Source organism: Gossypium hirsutum, chromosome A02 (assembly GCF_007990345.1).
Source record: "Gossypium hirsutum isolate 1008001.06 chromosome A02, Gossypium_hirsutum_v2.1, whole genome shotgun sequence".
Lineage (NCBI taxonomy): Eukaryota > Viridiplantae > Streptophyta > Magnoliopsida > Malvales > Malvaceae > Gossypium > Gossypium hirsutum.
In genome coordinates, this window is record NC_053425.1 from 101287135 (window position 1) to 101308889 (window position 21755).

The 21755-nt window shown below is 37.1% G+C and overlaps 2 non-coding genes across 2 annotated transcripts; both read right to left on the minus strand.

The window, feature by feature from the left end:
• Nucleotides 1-663: 663 nt before the first annotated feature.
• Nucleotides 664-770, minus strand: LOC121217255 (small nucleolar RNA R71). Its single transcript, XR_005913367.1, has one exon. It is a non-coding gene; the product is annotated as a small nucleolar RNA R71 (small nucleolar RNA).
• Nucleotides 771-16335: 15565 nt separating this feature from the next.
• LOC121217600 (small nucleolar RNA R71) lies at nt 16336-16442 on the minus strand. Its single transcript, XR_005913733.1, has one exon. It is a non-coding gene; the product is annotated as a small nucleolar RNA R71 (small nucleolar RNA).
• Between the last annotated feature and the right edge of the window lie 5313 nt (nt 16443-21755).

Below are 21755 nucleotides of genomic sequence, written 5' to 3' on the forward strand. Positions count from 1 at the left end.
TATTGCAATTTAATTTAATTTTTAATTTTGCTTAAATTGCTAAATTTTCTTTTATTTACTTATGGCAGGTTTTTATAGTTTATGACTAGAAGAAACCCGTCAAAACCTCTACTTTTTGATAGTGAGATTGAAAGCATAGCTTGCAGAAACCAAAGAGAAATAAGGCGAAGCCTACGATACATAGAGGAAGGGCAAGAGGACGATATTCAAACCACAACCGAGGAGATGGCTGATAGTCAAAATAATCCATTACCTCTAGTGGTTGTTGCAAACCCAGTAGACCAGAATCCTGCTCCTTGTACTATGTATGATTATGCTAAACATACACTAATAGGAACTGAATCGTGTATAGTTAGGCCTACTTTTGTTGCAAATAATTTTGAACTGAAACCTAACACAATTCAGATGATACAACAGTTTGTTCAGTTTGATGGTTTGCAGGACGAGGATCCAAATACTCATTTAGCAAACTTTCTAGAATCCTGCTACACTTTTAAGATCAATGGCGTTTCTGATGATGTCATTCACCTTCGGTTGTTACCATTCTCATTTAGGAACAAAGCTAAATAGTGGTTAAACTTATTACCACGAGGGTTAATCACAACTTTGGAACAAATGACCGAAAATATTTTACTAAAATATTTTCCACAAGCTAAAACGGCTAAACTAAGGAATGATATTTCTTCTTTTGTGCAGATGGATTTAGAAAGACTTTATGATGCATGGGAGAGATACAAAGATCTATTGAGAAGGTGCCCTCACCATTGGTTACCCCTTTGGCTACAAGTTCTAACTTTCCACAACGGTTTGAATCTCTCAACTAGACAGATGATTGACGCAGCTGCTGGTGGAACTATTAATAATGAGACACCTAAAGAGGCTTATGATTTTATAGAAGAGATGTCACTGAATAATAATCAGTGGCAAGTCATGAGGATAAAGCCAATAAAAGCAGCCGGTGTTTTTAACATCGATTCGGTCACTATACTCTCTAATCAGGTAGAACTTTTGAATAGAAAAATTAATGGTTTACTTGGCTCTTCACAAGTTCATCCAGCAATGCAGTGCGATGCAAGTGGAAGTGGAACAAGCAATTTAGACTATCCATGCTACGGCCCTACCATAGAGAACGAGCAAATAAACTATATGGGTAATAATCCTTGACCTCAAAATAATCCTTATAGTAACACTTACAACGTAGGTTGGAGGAACCACCCAAATTTTTCATGGGGAGGCCAAGGAAATCAAAGACCACCACCCCCTCTAGGCTTCCAAAAACAACCGTACCAACCAGAGAAAAAGCCGAACCTTGAGGAGATGATGAAAAAATTTATCTCAGTAGCGGAAACTCATTTTCAGAATACTGAAACCACACTTAAGAATCAAGAAGCATCAATTCAAGGACTCGAGAATCAAATAGGACAGTTGGCTTAGATGATTTCAGAGAGACCATCAGGGAGCCTACTTATCAATATCGAACCCAATCCAAAAGAGCATGTGAAAACAATTACATTAAGGAGTGGGAAGGTGTTAGTTGAATCTAAAAAGAAGTTGCGACCAGAAGCTGACAGAAATGAAGGTGATGAGGAAAAACCCGAAGACAATGAAAAACCAGTGTTGAGGGAATATAAACCACCAATCCCATACCCAACAAAGTTGAAGAAAGATTACATGGATGCACAATTCGGTAAATTTTCTGAACTTTTTAATCAATTACATATTAATTTACCTTTTATTGAAGCTATCTTGCAGATGCCTACATATACAAAATTTTTGAAGGAGCTTCTAACAAATAAAAGGAAGTTTGAAGTTTTGTCTACAGTGGAACTCAACGAGGAATACTCGGCCATACTCTAAAATAAACTGCCAATGAAACTGAAAGATCCAGGAAGTTTTACTATTCCCTACTTAATTGGTAGTTTGAATGTTGAGAAGGCACTAGCTGATTTAGGCACTAGCATTAATTTGATGCCATATAAAATGTTTAAACAACTTGGTCTTGGGGAACCAAAACCTACTAGGATGAGTATTCAACTAGCTGATAGATCTGTTATATATCCTAGGGGTTTTATAGAGGACGTACTTGTAAAAGTAGATAAATTTATATTCCCTATTGATTTTGTTGTGCTAGACATGGATGAGGATGTTGAGGTGCCTTTAATTTTAGGTCGTCCATTTTCAGCCACTACTAGGCCTGTTATTAATGTGGGTGATGGAAAACTTGTGCTTAGAGCAGGTGACGAAGAGATTATTTTTAAAATTTATGATGCTATGAGATTTTCTAGGGAACAGGATACCTCATGTTATTTCATTGACTCTATTGATCATGCTACTCAAGACTCTTTACAGGAAATCGTACATAAGGACATGTTGGAACTGTGTCTTACCTAAGGAGAGGAGGTAAATGATGATGATTCTAAGATAAGTAAGACAAAAGATTAACTAAATTCAAATGAACCTTCATTGAGACAGAAGAGCTATGAGGGTATTGAGGTAAACAATGAATTAAAATTAAAACCCTCTGTTGAAGAACCGCCTAAATTGGAATTAAAGCAATTACCAAATCACTTGGAATACACATTTCTTGGAGATAATTCCACATTACCAGTAATTATTGCTTCATATTTAAAGCCAATAGAAAAAGATGAGTTACTCAAAGTTTTAAAGGAGCATAAAAGAGCCATAGCGTGGAAGATTTTTGACATAAGAGGGATTAACCCATTAACCCTTCTTTTTGCACATATAAAATTTTAATGGAAGATGAATTCAAACCCTGTGTACAAGCATAAAGATGGTTGAATCCTAACATGAAAGACGTTGTAAAAGTTGAGGTAATTAAACTTCTAGATGCTGGAATTATTTATCCTATCTCTGACAGTTCTTGGGTGAGTCCTGTGCAGGTTGTTCCTAAGAAAGGGGGCATGACTATCGTGGCTAATGAGAAGAACGAGTTAATTCCAACACGAATAGTCTCGGGATGGAGAGTCTGCATTGACTATTGGAAATTGAACGATACCACAAGAAAAGATCGCTTTCCCCTACCATTCATTGATTAGTTGTTGGAAAGATTATCAAGACACATGTATTATTGCTTCCTAGATGGACTCTTCGGTTATTTCCAAATCCCAATAGCTCCTGAGGACCAAGAGAAAATGGCATTTACATGTCCTTACGATACGTTTGCGTATCAAAGAATGCCTTTTGGACTATGTAATGCTCCTGCTACTTTTTAGCGATGCATGTCGGCTATTCTTGATGAACTCAAGGAAGACATTATGGAGGTGTTCATGGATGACTTCTCGGTATTCGGTAACTCTTTCCATCTCTACCTTAAAAATTTAAAATTAGTTTTAATTAGATATGAGGAAACAAATCTTGTACAGAATTGGAAAAATGTCACTTCATGGTTCGTGAAGGGATTGTGTTAAGCCACAAAATTTCTAGCAAGGGAATCGAGGTTGATAAAGCAAATGTTAAAACTATTGAGAAACTACCTCCCCCTAATTCAGTTAAGGCTATTCATAGTTTCTTAGGTCATGCTGGATTTTATAGATGATTTATTAAAGGCTTTTCTAAAATAGCTAAGCCTTTAATGAATTTGCTAGAGAAAGATTTACCTTTCAATTTCAATCAGGATTGTTTAGAAGCGTTCAATACTCTTAATGATACATTAATTAACGCTCCAATCGTAGTTGCTCTTGATTGGAATTTACCTTTTGAACTAATGTGTGATGCGAGTAATTTTGCAGTAGGAGCGGTTCTTGGACAGCGAAAAGACAAACACTTTCAACTGATTTATTATGCTAGCGAAACATTGACAGATGCACAAGAAAATTATACGATGACCGAGAAAGAATTATTGGCTGTAGTTTTTGCATTCGATAAATTTAGACCATATTTAATATTATCTAAAGTTGTCGTTTACACTGACTACTCAGCTCTTCGATACCTCCTTACTAAAATAGATGCAAAACCTTGACTAATAAGATGAATTTTATTGTTGCAGGAATTTGATTTAGAAATTGAAGATAAGAAAGGAGTAGAAAATCTTGTTGCAGATCATCTATCCAGATTAGAAAACCCACATCTCAATGAACTGAACGAACATGAGATAAATGACTCATTCCCTGAAGAACAACTTTTTGCTATCTCTGACTCTGAGGAACCTTGGTTTGCAGACATTGCGAATTATTTAGCCCCTAACATTATACCAAAATGGTTGACACATCAGCAAAAGAAGCGATTCTTCACTGATGTGAAAACTATATTTGGGAAGAACCTTTTCTGTTTCGTATATGTATAGATCAAGTAATTCGAATATGCGTTATAAAGACAAAAGCAATTAAAATTTTGGAGCATTGTCACTCAGGATAGACTGGGGGACATTACAGTGGAATTAGGACCGCACATAAAACACTCAAATCAGGTTTTTACTGGCCCACACTATTCAAAGACACCAACAAGTATGTTTCTACTTGCGATAAATGCCAACAAACAAGTAATATCTCTAAACGTGACGAAATGCCCCAAACATACATGCTCTCATGTGAAATATTTGATGTATGGGGTATTGATTTCATGGGTCCATTCCCTAGCTCATTTGGGAATAAATACATATTAGTAGCTATTGATTATATGTTTAAATGGGAGGAAGCCCAATCCTTACCTACTAATGATGCTAGAGTAGTGGTGAAGTTCCTTAAGAAACTTTTCTCTCGATTAGGCACACCTAGAGTAATCATCAGTGATAGGGGCACTCATTTCTGTAATACTTAATTTGATAAAACTCTTAAGAAATATGGAGTTTACCACATAACAGTTACCCCTTACCATCCTCAAACTAGTGGACAAGTCAAAGTCGCTAACCATGAACTTAAACGCATTCTAGAAAAAATTGTAGAGTCAAATAGAAAAGATTGGGAAAAGAAAATAGATGATGCTTTATGGGCCTATAGAACCACTTTTAAGACACCTATAGGAACATTCCCTTACAAACTTGTTTATGGGAAGAGTTGTCATTTACCGTTTGAATTGGAATATAAAGCATTCTGGGCTATAAAATTTCTAAACTTTGATCCCAAACTCGCAGGTGAAAGGAGATTGATGCAGTTAAACGAGTTAGATGAATGGCGAGCTAATGCTTATGAGAATTCACGAATATACAAGGAAGCAACAAAGCGTTGCCATGATGCTCGCTTAAAGCAAAAAAAAAACAATTTGAAGTTGGAGATCTTGTCCTGTTATACAACTCAAGGCTCAAATTGTTCCCTGGGAAGCTTAAATTACGATGATCAAGTCCTTTTGTCATCCAAACCGTCTTTCCATATGGCACAGTAGAGGTAAGTCACCCAACTTAAGGCACTTTCAAGGTAAATGGACATCGATTTAAACTTTATAACGGTGAGGATTTCAAAGAAAAATGAGAGGAGTTACGACTCCACGAACCTGAATAAACATACCGACCAGGTAAAGTCGAGCTTAGACTCTAAATAAGCGCTTCTCGGGAGGCAACCCGAGCATTAACCCCACTAAATAACTTAGTTTGTTTTTACTTTTTTGTTTTATAATTTGACTACTAGTATTTTTGGCACACACGGCCTAACACACGAGTATACTTTTGACCGTGGGCTCCCCACGGGTAGGAGACACTGGCGTGGCCATGGCCGTGCTAAAACAGGACAAATATTTTTCCCAAGACAGGATGGCATACGGGCTGCGATAAATAGCCACGGTCGTGAGACACGGCCGTGTATAGCACACGGCTAAGAGACATGGGCGTGTCCCAGACCGTGGTAAAACTGCACCTTAATTTCCAAAAAAGATCAGCAAAGACACGGCCTACGATAAATCACCAGGCCGTGCGAGACACACGACCAGTACTACGGGCGTGCTTGAGGCTTGTGAGAGCTTGTCCAAAATTCGAAACGATAAACGAAGTCAGAATAAAACACAGGTGTAGGCCACGACCTTGCTCAAGAATCGTGCACAATCCTGACTAATTAACACAGGCGTGTTGGACTAGACACGGGCATGGGAGAAACGAAGGTAGCACCACATGGCCGTGCGATGTGGCCGTGTGGGTCACACGGCATAGACACACGGGCGTGTTTGTAGGCCGTGTGCGATACTGACTTGAAACATCAAACCATAAGCATAAGCCATGAACACAGGCGTGGTGAACTTAACATGGGCGTGGGAGAAGCGAACAATCGTGCACACGGTCGTGCGACGCGACCGTGCACACCACACGACCTGGGGACACGAGTGTGGCGAAGCAACCATGTGCGAACTTGATTATGATTTCACAAAAAACACGGGCTAGGAACATACCACACGGACGTGGGCCACGGCCATGTGGCCCAAAACAGGGCTTACACAATTGTGGCCCCTATTTAACCCCGATCCCTAACCCTAATTTCCCCCTTTTTTACTATTCATCTTAATCCCCTCTTCCCCTTCTCCCCTACCCTCCGACCACCAAAGCACCGCCGGCAGTCATCTACCATTATGCACCACTCCGACGGCCGCGCCTACCCCTGCTCACCTCTGCCAGTTACATCTCTTCCACTCATCCTTCCTTCATTTTTATTTTTATTTTTATCATAGTTATTATTAATACTACTTATTTCTAATGTTTATTTTTTTGATTACTTTACTTGCTTCACATCTAAATATTTGTTGAATTTAAAACTGCTGGTTATTGACTTGGTTTGCTGAAATTCTTCTTTTGGTGATACTCTGCATAGCTATTCTATTTTTTTTAGTATTCAAGTAGTTTTAGTTCACTTTTCCTCTGTTCTTTTATGGCCCTAATATCTTGTTCATTTTCTTTATATGTGGTCCCAGTCATGATTATCATCGGCTCCATTTTACATCCCTATTTTTACTTGAGTTTCGTTACTATTTTTGTTATTGTTGGGTAGTGGCATATTGATTTGTCCAAGTGATTAAACCAAATCAAGTTAATGGATTGGCCTGTTGTGTTGATTCGTCAAATTTGATTTATTTATGCCCTTTATTGCAGATACATAATGACGAACCCAAAAGGCAAGAAAGCCGCAGTTCCCACCTCAAAAAAACAGAAAGGAGCGACATCTTCCTTGGGTCCCACCACCGAGATACAACACCCATTCCTCCAATTCCCACCAGGGCCTCAAGAAGAATTATTTCAGATTCTACGTGCCTGACCCCTTGGTGTGGGGCGTTGCATTGATTGGGCCGCACTAGAGAAGGTCCACCTAGCCGATTCAGCACGGGCCCTCTGTAACACCCTTTACCCATACCCAATGCCGGGATAAGGTACGAGGCGTTACCGGACAAACATACAAACATTAAACTAAAATACGGACCATAAAATTTCGTTTATATTTCAAAACATTCATTCACTTACACATAGTCCCTTATTTGAGTCTACGAAGCCCAAAACATACTTTAGAAAGGGTTCGGGACTAAACCGAAAACTTAAGAAAATCTTGGAAATTTCATGCTTTAAGGCTCCACACGCTCGTGTCCCAAAGTCGTGTTCCATACACGGCTGAGACACATGGTCGTGTCTCTGCCTGTGTGGAATATACCTAGGCTATTTTCCAATATTTGGTCAACCTTAATCTCTTACACACTTATACAAAATCAAAAGCATATAACATGGTATTCATTTAATGATTAAATATTCTCAATTAAACCACAAACATAGCATTTTTATGTCATCATACATGTGTCTCTCATACTCATTTTACCTTGTTTATTATAGTACCACTTATACATTTATACCAAGATTATCATCTTACCAAATATCTTCAGCTTAATCATCAAGCATTCATATTTAAAACTAGATCATATCTTTATAAAATACCATAATTTAGATGCGCAAAATAACATGTTTGCCTGAAACATTTCAATTCAACTCCATACCCAACAAGCATTACATTTAGACTAGTCATATATATATATACATGTCATGATACATATCATTCTCTTTTTGTTTTCTTATAAACACATATCAACACATATCATTTATTTCATTATATCAATATTTCATATACCATAGTTTCCATGTATTCCACATATATTTATTTTTCTCCTCCTCCTCTCCATTCCACATCCTTAATGTATATAGCATTCTTGTAAGTACGATTTCACAATTTACTAATAAATGTTCACATCAAACTGTCCACACGAGCCATAGTCGCTTATTTATAATTTGAGCTATAGAGCTCCAAATTAAGATCCATAAATTTCACCTGAAACTAGACTCACATATCTTTCCACCATAAAATTTTCATAATTTTTGGTTTACCCAATTACTACAGTTTATTTATTAAAATTTCCCCTGTTTCACTTTCTGACAGTTCTAACCTCTCTTCACTAAAAATTAAGTATATCATAGTACAGAACTCAGATAATGTTTTTGTTGATTTATATTGAAAATAGACTCATTAGGGATTTTAAAAATATAATTTTAATCCTATAATTATTTTTATCCAAATTTTTGTAATTTTCCAAAGTCAGAACAGGGGATCACGTAATCATTCTGAACCAGTCTCACCAAAACATAAATATCTCAAAATATAGAACTCATTTTATTTCTCTGTTTCTTTTATATTAAAATAGACTCATTAAGCTTTAATTTGATATCTAATTCAGTCTCTGATTCAATTTATACTATTTTTGGTGATTTTTCAAAATCACGTCACTGCTACTGTCCAAAACAGTTTTATTGCTAATTCACTCTTTCACACTTTCTTTGTATTAACCTCATTTTAACATACATATCACAAATCATTTTCATCACATTTCATACGTCACAAGTATAGGCCCATGATCACAAGGTCACCATAAAATCATCCTTATGTATAACTTACTTGTTTATAACGTTACCACATCCTGGTCACTTCATGAACACATCATTCACATAACCAAGTTCCTGCACTTATTCATCACAAAACTCACAAAGCAATACATAGAGAGTCTCCCGTTGAACACTTCGGATCAATCCTCGATATTTGGTTGTTTCATCACATAGCTCCACCCATCATATAGTTCGGCTCTCTTGTACACATGGTGAACACTCAGTACCACCCATGTGACCTAGCCAATTTATCTCGTAGCTCTCTTGTCTACATGGTGTCCTTCACCTGGAACCACGCATGCGACCTAGCTACATATATCCCGTAGCTCTCTTTTCTACATGGTGTACACATAGTATCACCCATGCGACCTAGCTACATCATAATATCTTGTAGCTCTCTTGTACACATGATGTGCATTCAGCACCATACATGTGACCTAGCTGCGTTCCATCTATATTATTCAATCTTTCCGAATGTTCAACCGAGATTTCTCTCTCTTTTCCAACAATTTCACCAATCAAGTAATTATCCACAAACATATTTCCAATATTATTATAAAATATCATAATACAAGTAATATTGATGTATTACTTACACATAAACTTAGATATCATTTAATATCAAGGCAATAACATTAAATTACACATTGCCTTATTAAAAATCATATGAACTTACAATTTCCATAATATCCATAATCATAGAAATCACATTTATGTATGATAATTCAATGCACTTCATGTACCATAGACATATTTTTAAACCAATTCATAAACTTGGCACCATAATCATTTAATTTAACATAATTCAATTAATTCACTAAATTTAACTTTCAAATATAAATTACAGCATTATTGTTGTATTATTATCATACCAACTTACATACTTTCAACACCTTGGAAATTATAATAAAGATATCAATTTTACATTGAATCATACATAAATTAATGCTTATTATACATATGAACTTACCTCGATACTAAAACGACCATTTTACCAACTTTCCCAATTTTCGATTTTTCTATCATTCTAGGTTCAAATCTCATTTTCCGGGATCTAAAACATCATATTTTACTTATTTCATTAATGTACTATTCAAAACATTCCTTAACTCAAAAATTGGCAAAATTACAATTTTGCCCCTAAACTTTTGCATATTTACACTTTTTCCCCTAGGCTCGGGAATTAAACTTCATCCCTTATTCTTATGTTTTATGACATGCTGATCACTTTTCCCTTCTATGGCAACATCAAATTCTCACTCTAACATATACTTATGACTATTAGGTATTTTTACTGATTAAGCCCTTTTACTCGTTTTCACTCAAAACCGAGTAGCACAAGTTGTCTAACATAATTTAAAACCTCATATTCTATCATAAAACAGAAAAATAAACACATTTCACCTATGGGTATTTTTCCAAATATGAGCCCTAGCTTAAATTATTGCTAGAATAAGCTTAATCAAATTACCGGGATTCCAAAAACGTAAAGAACTTGAAAAACGGGGTTAGAACGGACTTACTATTGAGCTTGGAAAGCTTGAAAACCCTAGCCATGGCTTCCCCCATGCTAATTTCGGTCTCCATGGAAAAGATGAGTCAATTTTGGCTTTATTTTCCCTTTTTATTTCTTTTAATTACCAAATGACCAAAATGCCCTTCCTTACTAAACTTTTAAAAATTCCATCCATGTCCAATTTTTGTCCATCACTTAGAAATTGGTCAAATTTCTATTTAAGACCTCCTAATTAATATTTCAAAGCAATTTCATGCTAGAAACTTCTAGAATGCAAGTTTTGCAACTTATTCAATTTAGTCCCTAACTTCAAATTGAGCACTTTATGCATGGAATTTCTTCACGAAATTTTCACACAATCATGAAATCATATCATAGACCTTAAAATAATCATAAAATAATTATTTCTATCTCAGATTTTGTGGTCCCGAAACCTTTGTTCCAACTAGACCCAATTTTGGGCTATTACACCCTCCTCGCCACAACTCCGTGAGACCAATTCTTTGATATCATTAAGCTGACATATTTGGAATTCACCTTGGAACTTGGCTTGACTTTCCAGTTATAGATAGGGATGGCGGAATACGAAAACCCAGTAACAGTTCAATTCTGCCTTGGCGGTCTAGTACAACAGTTGAATGTCCCCGAATTTGTAGCTGTATTGGGACTCTATACCGACGAGTTTATGGAGGCCAACCATTTCCCCCACCTCCACCGCCACATACATTGTTCACCTTCTTCGTGTTGGGTCAACCTCCAACCTGCTACAGGCATATATGATCCTAACCGTTCAAAAGCATCAGCTCTAGCTCCAGCTCTATGCTATCTCCATGCCCTTTTGGCACACACATTAATGGGGAGGCGAGAGAGCACTAGCATCGTCAACACTCATGACGCATACTTCCTGTGAAGCATGAGCCATGGGCATATTTTTGATCTCGCTTACTTTTTTGCCCTTGCCTTTCGCCACAAGATAGAATGACACTGAAAGGGAGTCATCAGCATCAGCCCATATGTGACTCGTTTAGCACGGTATTTTTGGCTCCTGAATATAGTGGCACAGTCTTCATCGCTCACTCTAATTGGCCAAATGTCCCCACAGGGCATCCAAAGTATGCTCCATATGCAAAAGATTGAGCGTCGTCATGGGTTCGACCCTCCTCAGTATCGACTTGCACGAGCTGCCGATTAGGATGACGCCGAGGATATTCCTAATAATATCCCTGCATTTCAGGAGGACCCACCTTTACAACGACCGTCGAGTCACCGACCAATTTATGCGGCTGCTTCATTATCTGAAGTTTCTGACCACCTTTATCGCTTTGAATAGTATTACACTCCGCGATTTGACAGCATCGAGGCGACGCTACAACAAATCTGCCAACATTTTCACATATCGCCTCCAGCACCACCACCTCACGATCCAGCTGTCGACGAGGACTATTAAGTCCATCTAATTTTTAAATTGCTTTTCTTTTTATTTTCTTTTTATTTTGGCATTTCTTTTGCACTTTCGTTATCAATTACTTAAAGACTTTAATTAGTATAATTTGAATTTTATTTTATCTAGTGATTTCATTATTCCTAACCATAATAACCATATACATATAAATCCCTTAAGTATTATTGATGGCATCCCATTTTCAAAAGGTTCAATCGATGGGTACTACTAAGGCATAAACAAACAATCATCCATGACTGCCATGTCCTACTCGACCACGACCATAGCTACCATGACATCGACCACCACGATAACTTCTTCGCTGGACACTATGATTGTGGAACCCAACCCCTACCGCCACCTTCACCTCTATCTACGTGTCACATACACATCACTTTCAATGCTTCTAAACCTGTTTCCGCTCTTTTAAGGATTACATCCAAATTCAGGGCAGTTTTGATTCTCTCTCTCTCTTCTGATATTATGCTTATATTGTTATTATCTATCTCTGTACATTGAAGACAATGTACATCTTAAGTGTGGGGATGTTATTTATGTGATTATCAGAAAAATCTCTGAATTTTTATCTTGTTCTCAAATAAGTTCTTCATATTACTATTAGAATGAATCTTGATTGACTTATGATTTTTTTTTATGTTTTGAATTAAATCATAGGTAACTGTGCATTGATTGTTTAAACTTTAAGATACTAGAGGATCAAGCATGATAAGTTGACTTTTGAGAATTAAAATTTCTAGGTTGTTTCCCTGAATTGAGGTATGATCTTGAAGTTTCGAATTTACAGGATTGACATCAAATACCCATAATTTTCGTGAGATTTTGAGCCTTTTAGAGCATATATCTTTCTTGCTCACTGATTTTATTGGTTATGAGTGTGTCAACATTGATTTGTTATTCTAGAACTTGCTTTGATTATGCATGTCAAGACCACACCTTTGATTTGATATACGAAAATGATAAAGGCACTTAAGTTCTAAAGCATTTACCTCATAAAAAGCCTACCCATATAATTGACCCCTAGTGAACCCCTTTGGGCCTTAACTATTATTCCTTGATTTTCCCCTTAATATCAACCCACAACTTAACCCTTTTTGATTCGTTAAGAATTTCTCCTTTTTATTGTCTCCTTTTTTTATCGAGATTTAATTTGATTAGTTACCTAATTTTATTCATTCATTCCATTTGGTGATTTATTTCTTATTATGTATTTTCCATTATTGTACTTGTTCTTATTCTTAAAAAAAACCGTATATTCATTCAAATTACAAATTGTTCTAAAAGAGCTTGGGTAAGTTATCATATTAAGAGAAAAGCTCCCTTCATTAGTTTTGGTTAGTGTTAATTTTGGCACTTGTTTGTAATTTAGTGATTAGCTTTGTTTTTCTAAGTTTGGTAATCTATTAAATTAATCTCGATTCTAACCCTCTTTTGTAGCCTTTATCCACACCTTTAACCCAAGCCCCATTACAACCCTGTTAAAGACCTTTTGATTTGTGTATCATTTCATTATTGTGGTGGAGATTTGATTTTCATGCAAGCTTATGGTAATAACCTTTCATGTTTGACTATTGAGTGCTTAATTATTGAACCTTAAACACTTTGACTGATTGGAGTGAATCATTAGTGAGGATGTCAACTTTGTCAATTTGGAATTAAAGGGTGATTACTTAGATAAAGGGGGATACCTATGATTTTATGATTGAAATGCTCAATTTGGATTGTTTGAATCTTTAATGTTGTTTTAGTTAAGCTCTTAATGTATGATTACTTGTGAATTATTTCGAACATTATTGATGAGAATTATAAGTTGAGAAGGATTTATTTTAATTGTGAGTTAAGGATTTTTCTTGAGGACAAGCAAATGCTTAAGTGTGGGGATATTTGATAAACCATAATATATACATATTTTGACCCCATGATTGGCATATTTATGGATGATTTTTCTTTGGTTTCATTGAATTTGATGCTCTTAATCCTTTAATTTCATGTTTTGTACTCAGGAAAGCTCAGGATGGTGAAAAGAGCAAGAAACGGGCCAAAATAGGATAAATTGAGACTAAACCAGTGTTTCACAAAGCCTAGGCACTTCCACACGGGTGATTCACACGCCCGTGTGTGACACATGGGTGGACCACATGCCTATGTGTCATGGCCATGTCGACATCAATCCAAGTTAGAATTGCACACGGCCTGAGCACTTGCACACGGACGTGGTACACAGACGTGTCTCTATCGAGCCCAAGTTTAGTTCTACTCGGAAAAGGCTAATTTTGGGCTATTTTGGGCATTCGAAAGTCTATATAAACACCCTAGAAGAGGATTAGAGGGGACATGAAGAGTAGAAGGCAGGGAAGTACTTGAGAACAACCATTGGAATCACCTCGGAGGCAAGATCTACATCAAGACTGAAGATTTCCATCCAATTTCCTAGAAGTTCTTTAGGTTTCCTTATGTTTTGTTGTTTTCCATACTTTGAGATGTTTTCCATAATTATCATGAACTAAACTCCCTAAATACCTAAGGTAGAGGAAACCTGATAAACCGTAATTTATACATATTTTTACCCCATGTTTAATGCATTTTATGGATGATTTCCCATTAGAATTGGTGAATTTGATGCTCCTAATGCTTTAATTTCATGTTTTATACTTAGGAGAGCATAGGAGAGTGAAAGGAACGAGAAACGGGCCAAAAACGGTGAAAATGGGGCAAAGTACGAAACCAACACGGCCTGAACCTCCTCACGCAGGTAGAACACATGGTCGTGTCAATTTGGCAGGCTCGATCACGGCCTGAAGTAATCGCACACGGGCGTGTCCTTACCGAGCCCAAGTTGATTCCAATTCGGAAAAGGATAATTTGGAGGGCTCTTAGGCATTTCAAAGCCTATAAATACACCCTAGAGGAGGAAGAAAGAGGGCACACAGAATAAGGAGTAAGGAATTACTCCAAGGAAGCCGATTGATCCATCTTAGAAGCCGGATTCATCATCAAGACTGATGATCTCTCCTCAATTTCCCCTTCAAGAGTTTTAGGTTTTCTTTATGTTTTGCATTTTTTATTATTCTGAGATGTTTTTTTTATTTAGTTATGAACTAAATCCCCTAAATACCTAAGGGGAATGAAACTTAAGACGAATCTTGTTATTATTTTCTGAATTGTATGATAAATATTTAACTTGTTCTTAATTATGTGTTTTTAATTCTTGTTTTGATATCCTAGAATATTGATTCAAGATAAGCTCTTATTCAGAGGAGGAATAGACCCTGTCTAAGAGTACATTTGTCATAATTAAGCGGAGTTGTTTGCGCGCCTATACATAGGGTGACAAGATTTTGCCAGATTAGTGTGAAACTAAAAAAGGGGATCCATAGATCGAGTTAATGCAACCTAGGGATTGACGTTATTAGTCTTGAATAGGGATAATAATATAACTTAGGGATCTCTACGGAACAAGTTAAATGAATAAATCGTCTGATTCAGAGCCAGAATAACAAGTACAGTCTAGGTGGATATTTCCTTAGGTATTGCCTTAATTCAATCAATTTTCCCAAAAGCAATTCCCCAATTCTATTCTCTGTGAGTTCTTAGTTTAGATAATTAGTTAGTTAAAAGCAAACCCTCTTTATTCCTAGGCTAGATAATAAAAAGATAGTCAATACTAGTACTTTTAGTTCCTTTTGGTTCAACAATCCGGTCTTGCTAAAACTTTACTACTGTTCGATAGGTACACTTGCCTACATCGCGAGAATAGTTAGTTTCAAGAATGATTAATTATAAATATTTAAAACCTATCATGAAATCACGCGATCAAGTTTTTGGCGCCGTTGCCGGGGAACTAAGATATTAGGAACGCTCAATTTTTATTACTTTAGCCATTTTTTTTCTTACAAATTAATTTTATTTTATTTTTTAATTTACTTTTTCTTTCTCTTGGTAGGTTATTATAGTTTATGACTAGAAGAAACCCGTCAGGACCATTGCTTTTTGACGAAGAAATCGATCACACAAGTTCGCAGAAACCAAAGAGAAATAAGGCGAAGCCTAAGATACACAAAGAACGAGCAAGAAGATGATACTCAACGCCCAACCGAAGAGATGGTTGAAAACCAAGACAATCAGCTCCCTCCTGCAATTGCGGCTAATCAAAATCTTGATAATGCTAAACCTTCTTTAACAGGAACTGAATCAAGCATAGTTAGACCTGCCATAGCTGCAAATACATTTGAACTGAAACCTAACACAATTCAAATGATACAACAATTTGTTCAGTTTGATGGTTTCCAGGATGAAGATCCCAACGATCACTTAGTAAACTTTTTGGAACTATGCAATACATTTAAAATCAATGGCGTTTCTGATGATGCCATACTTCTTCGGTTGTTTCCCTTTTCATTGAGAAACAAAGCTAAACAGTGGTTGAACTCATTACCATGAGGATCAATCACTTCTTGGGACCAAATAACCAAAAAATTTCTATTAAAATATTTTCCACCGGCTAAAACGGCTAAATTACGTAATGATATCTCTTCATTTGTGTAAATGGATTTAGAAACACTCTGCGATGCATGGGAGAGATACAAAGACCTTTTGAGAAGCTGCCCTCACCATGGGTTACCGCTTTGGCTTCAGGTCCAAACATTCCATAATGGCCTGAATCCTTTGACTCGGTAAATGGTTGACGCAGCTGCTGGCGGAACCATCAATAAAAAAACACCTGAAGATGCTTATGAGTTCATAGAGGAGATGTCATTGAATAACTATTAGTGGCAAGTCATGAGGACAAAGCCAACGAAAACAGCCGGTGTTTATAATGTTGATTCGGTCACCATGCTTTCTAATCAGGTATAACTCTTGAATAAGAAAATTGATGGTTTTCTTAGTTCTTCACAGGTTCACCCAGTAATGCAGTACGAAGCAAGTAGAGGTGGAACAAGCCATTCGGAATACCAACCTTATGGCCACAACATGGATAAGGAGCAATTAAATTACATGGGTAATAATTCTCGACCCTAAAACAATCCATATAGTAACACTTATAATGCAGGTTGGAGGAACCACCCAAATTTCTCTTGGGGAGGCCAAGGAAATCAGCGACCACCTCCGGGCTACCAACAACCACTCTATCAATAAGAAAAGAAATCGAACCTTGAAGAGATGCTCACAAAGTTTATCTCGGTATCAGAAACCCATTTTTAGAACACCGAGATGACACTTAAGAATCAACAAGCATCAATCCAAGGGGTCGAAACTCAGATAGGCGAGCTTTCTAAACTAATCTCTGAGCGACCACATGGTAGCTTGCCAAGTAATACTGAACCCAACCCAAGGGAAAAACTCAACGCAATTAATATTCAAGATGACGAAGGAGTCGTTGAGCCTGAGCCAGAACTGAGGCAAGAAATGGTGGTAAGCAAAGGTAAAGGTGAGGTAGATTATAATAAAAACAAACCAGTGACTGACGAATATAAACCTCGTGTGCCATACCCCAACGTGACAAGGAAAGACTGCTCAGATGAACAATTTGGTAAATTCCTTAAACTCCTAAAAAAATTACATATTAACTTACCGTTTATTGAAGCTCTATCGCAGATGCCAAACACAATGAAATTTTTAAAGGAGCTTTTAGCAAATAAGCGGAAGTTGGACGAGACGTCACATGTAGAGCTAAACATAGTTTGCTCAGCTATTCTCTAGAATAAACTACCCAACAAACTAAAAGATCCAGGGAGTTTTACGATTCCTTGCTTAATTGGTAGTTCAGATGTTAATAATGCATTAGCTGATTTAGGGGCTAGTATCAATGTCATGCCTCACAAAATGTTTAAGCAACTAGGCCTTGGGTAACCCAAACAGACTAGGATGAGCATTCAATTAGCAGATAAAACTATAAGATTCCCTAGGGGTATTATTGAAGATGTGCTAGTTAAGATCGATAAATTTATATTTCCCGTTGACTTCATTGTTCTAGACATAGAGGAGGATAGCAACACTCCTTTAATTCTAGGAAGGCCCTTTTTAGCAACTGCTAAAATGATCATTGAGGTTGGCATAGGTGAGCTCACATTCCGGGTAGGAGACGAAACAATCACCCTCCAAGCTCGTAATTTTGGCAACACATCGAAAATTGAAGATGATTGTTTAACCCATTCTACTAAAACTGACAATATGGTGCAATCTACTTTGCAGGAAATGAGTCTGAAGGAAGCACATGAGTCATTCTCAAGCAATAGTAGAAGACCTACTCATGAAAAAAGAAGACTGCAAATAGAGGAGCTAGATGAATGGCGAACACATAAATCGAGAACACACGATAAACCAAAACTATGCCAGAACGAGCTCGATACCTTTCCAAATCAACTTAAGGTTGGCGATAAAGTCTTATTAGGTGCCGCAGATCTTTACATTGTTACTACCAGACCAGATGAAGATATCCCTCTTACTGTACATTTTTCCATTCAGTACAGTTGAGGTAAGTCACCCCAAGTTCGGCACTTTTAAGGTAAACAACACCCGTTTAAAACCATATTTTGATGAGATTGATAGCAAGAATGACAAGTATAAACTCCTCGAACCACCATGACCATTCCATGGAGGGGTAAGTCGAGCTTAGACTATAAATAAGCGCTTCCCGGGGGCAACCTGAGCACTAACAATATTAATTTCTTTAAATTTTAGTATTTAACACCTAACATACTAATAGAGATCTTGAATACAAGTTTTTCCACAAAGACACGGCCAAGCACATGGGCGTGCTTAGGGCCGTGTGAAAACAGGGCAAAAGATTTCCCCAACACGGGCTACGATAAAATGCCACGACCGTGCGACATGGCCGTGGTCGAACCTACCAAAACAACACGGGCGTGCGACATGCCCGTGTAGAAGAACCGTGGGTGAACTTGTTAAAACAGCACAAGCGTATGACAAACTCGTGTCTAGTACCCGTGGTCGAACCTATTAAATTAACACGGGCATGGACCTTGCATACGTGGGCGTGGGAGAAGCGAATGAAGCTAGATACAGTCGTTCGACATGGGTGTGTACTAAATGTCAGACGTGCCCAAATTCAAAATTCGCGAATCACACGGGCTGAAATTGGGGAACACGGGTGTGTTACCTAGCCGTGTGCCCCAAAATCTATAAAAACCCTACACTATTCAATGTCTTCCCCACCCAAAAACCATAACCCTAGCCGCTGCAAGTCCACATCACCTCCCTGCCACGCCCGTGCGCCACATCCAACTCCATTTTTGCCGCTCATTCTCCCTTTTCTAGTGTTTTTTTTTTACTTTTTTTCCCTTTAATTGCACTCATTTTTCATGTTAGTTATCATAGAACTCTGCATTTTTCATTATTATTTTCCTAGCCGCTCCAAGGCATCAGTTCTCCTACCTTCCCTGAGGTACCTACACGCTATTTTCGCTTACACGATTACAGGAAGGTGAGAGAGTACTAGCGTCGTCAACACTCACGACGCCTACTTATTATGGTATATGTCGCACGAGCATGTCATCGACCTTGCCTATTTTATCACCGTCGCGATTCAGCACCAGACGGTGTGGCATAGGAAGGGGGTCATCTCTATTGGCCCCTACGTAACTCGGTTGGCTTGACACTTCGGGCACTTCGACACTGCGGCCCAAGAATCATCCTTGACCCTCATTGGTCAGATGTCTCCACAAGGCATCTTGAGCATGCTTAGCATGAGGATGATCGAGAGGCGCTTAGGAAGCTACCCTCCTCAATATCGTCTTGCCCAATCTACCGAAAAGGAGGCCTACGAGGATATTCCTGATGATATCCCTCCGTAGCACGAGGATCCACCATCCCAGCCATCACCACCCTCTTGTCCAGTTCATGCGGCAGCTTCATATGCTGACGTCTCTGAGTGCCTCACTCGATTCAAGCAGCAGTGTTTTCAACAATTTGACAACATTGATGCTACTCTACAGCAGATTTGTCTGCACCTCCACATTTCATCGCTAGTCCCACCTCGCGAACCATCCAACGATGAAGATGTTTAAAAATATTTATTTATTATTTTATGTTTTTAATTTTTATTAAAACTACTTTTAATTTTTATTAGATTTTAGAATTTTATTTTTAATTATCAATTTCGATTATTTCTTTATGAGTAATTATTCTTCCTAATATCCCCTAAAAAGTTTCTGATCTTATCACAGTTATATAAAGCTCTTAAGCTCATCATCGCATAGGAACTAAAAACTCCACCGGGAAAGGTTCTCCACGACTGCCATGTCCTGATCGACCACGACCATAGCTACCACTAGATATAATATTCTTTTGGCGCAGGACTTATGGACTAATGAACCTCTACCACCGCCAGAGTATCCTCCTTCACCTTCGTACCGATTACTCTCCAAAACTCCAGTTCGAGGAATTCATCATACAAGAAGTTTCACTTCTCTCCCTATCTTATTTTTATATTCTAATATCTATCTTTGTTCATTGAGGGCAATGTACATCATAAGTGTAGGGGGAAATTTATTTCATTATCAGAAAAATCCCTGAATGACTGCCTTGTTCTCTTGCAAAGCACTCATATCGTATTTAGGATAAATTTTGATTAATTTATGATGATGATTGATATATCTTGAATTAAAACATAGGCATTTATGCATTGATTGTTTAAACCTTAAGACATCAGAGAATCAAGCATGATAAGTTGATTTTTAAGAAATTAAAATCTTAGGTTGTTTCCCCAAAGTTAGGTATTACTTTGAGTTAGAATTCCCAAGTTTTAAACATAAAAAAGCCATAATTTTTGTGAGATTTTTGAGCCTTTTGAGCATCTATTAATTCTTTCATGCTCACTTTTGTTATTGCTTTGAGTGCGTCAATATTGAACTGTTATTCTAGAACTTGCTTGATTATGCATGTCAAGACCACACCATTTGATTTGATATGTCAAAATGATTAAGGCACTTAGGATTAAGCCACTCATGCCATGAAAAGCCTACCTCCATGATTAACCCCTAGTAAACCCCCTTGAGCCTAACAAGTCATTTCTTGTATTACCCTTAATATTAACCCTTAACCCATTATTGTTGAAATCCCCTAAATTAATCCCTATTTTTGTCGAGATTTGAGTTGAAGAAATTTCTTAGCTATGTCTTAATAGTTAGCCTATGTTATTTAACTTGTTCTTAAAAAAAATGTATACATATTAGTAATTCTATATTCTGAGAAGAAGCCCTGTTGTAAGCAAGTGATGATTAACCCTTTTTCTAGTTAGGAAATTTTTCAATTCAATCTCGATTCTAACCCTTTCTTTCAGCTTGCGACCACACCCCCTAACAAAGCCTCATTACAACCCTCTAAAGACCTTTTGATTGATGTTTCATCTCAATTTATAGTGGTGGAGATTTGATTTTCATGCAAGCCTATGGTAATGACTTTTCATTATTGACTATTGAGTGCTTCATTTATTGTCCTTAAACACCTCGAGTGATTTGAATGAATCTGTAGTGAGGATGTGAAACTCTGTGATATTTTGAATCAATGGTAATTACTTAGATGAGGGGAGACACCTATGTTTGAATGATTAAATACTCAACTTGGAATGTTTGAAACTTTTATGTTGTTTTAGTTGAATTCTCAACGTATGATTTCCTATGGATTATTTTGAGATATTATCGATATAAATTATAAGTTGAGAAGAATTTATTTTGATTATGAATTGAGAATTTTGCTTGAGGACAAGCAAATGCTTAAGTGTGGGGGTATTTGATAAACTGTAATTTATACATATTTTTACTCTATGTTTAACGCATTTTATGAATGATTTCCCATTAGAATTGGTGAATTTGATGCTCCTAATGCTTTACTTTCATGTTTTATAATTAAGAGAGCATAGGAGAGCGAAAGGAACGAGAAACGGGCCAAAAATAGAGAAAATGGGCCAAATT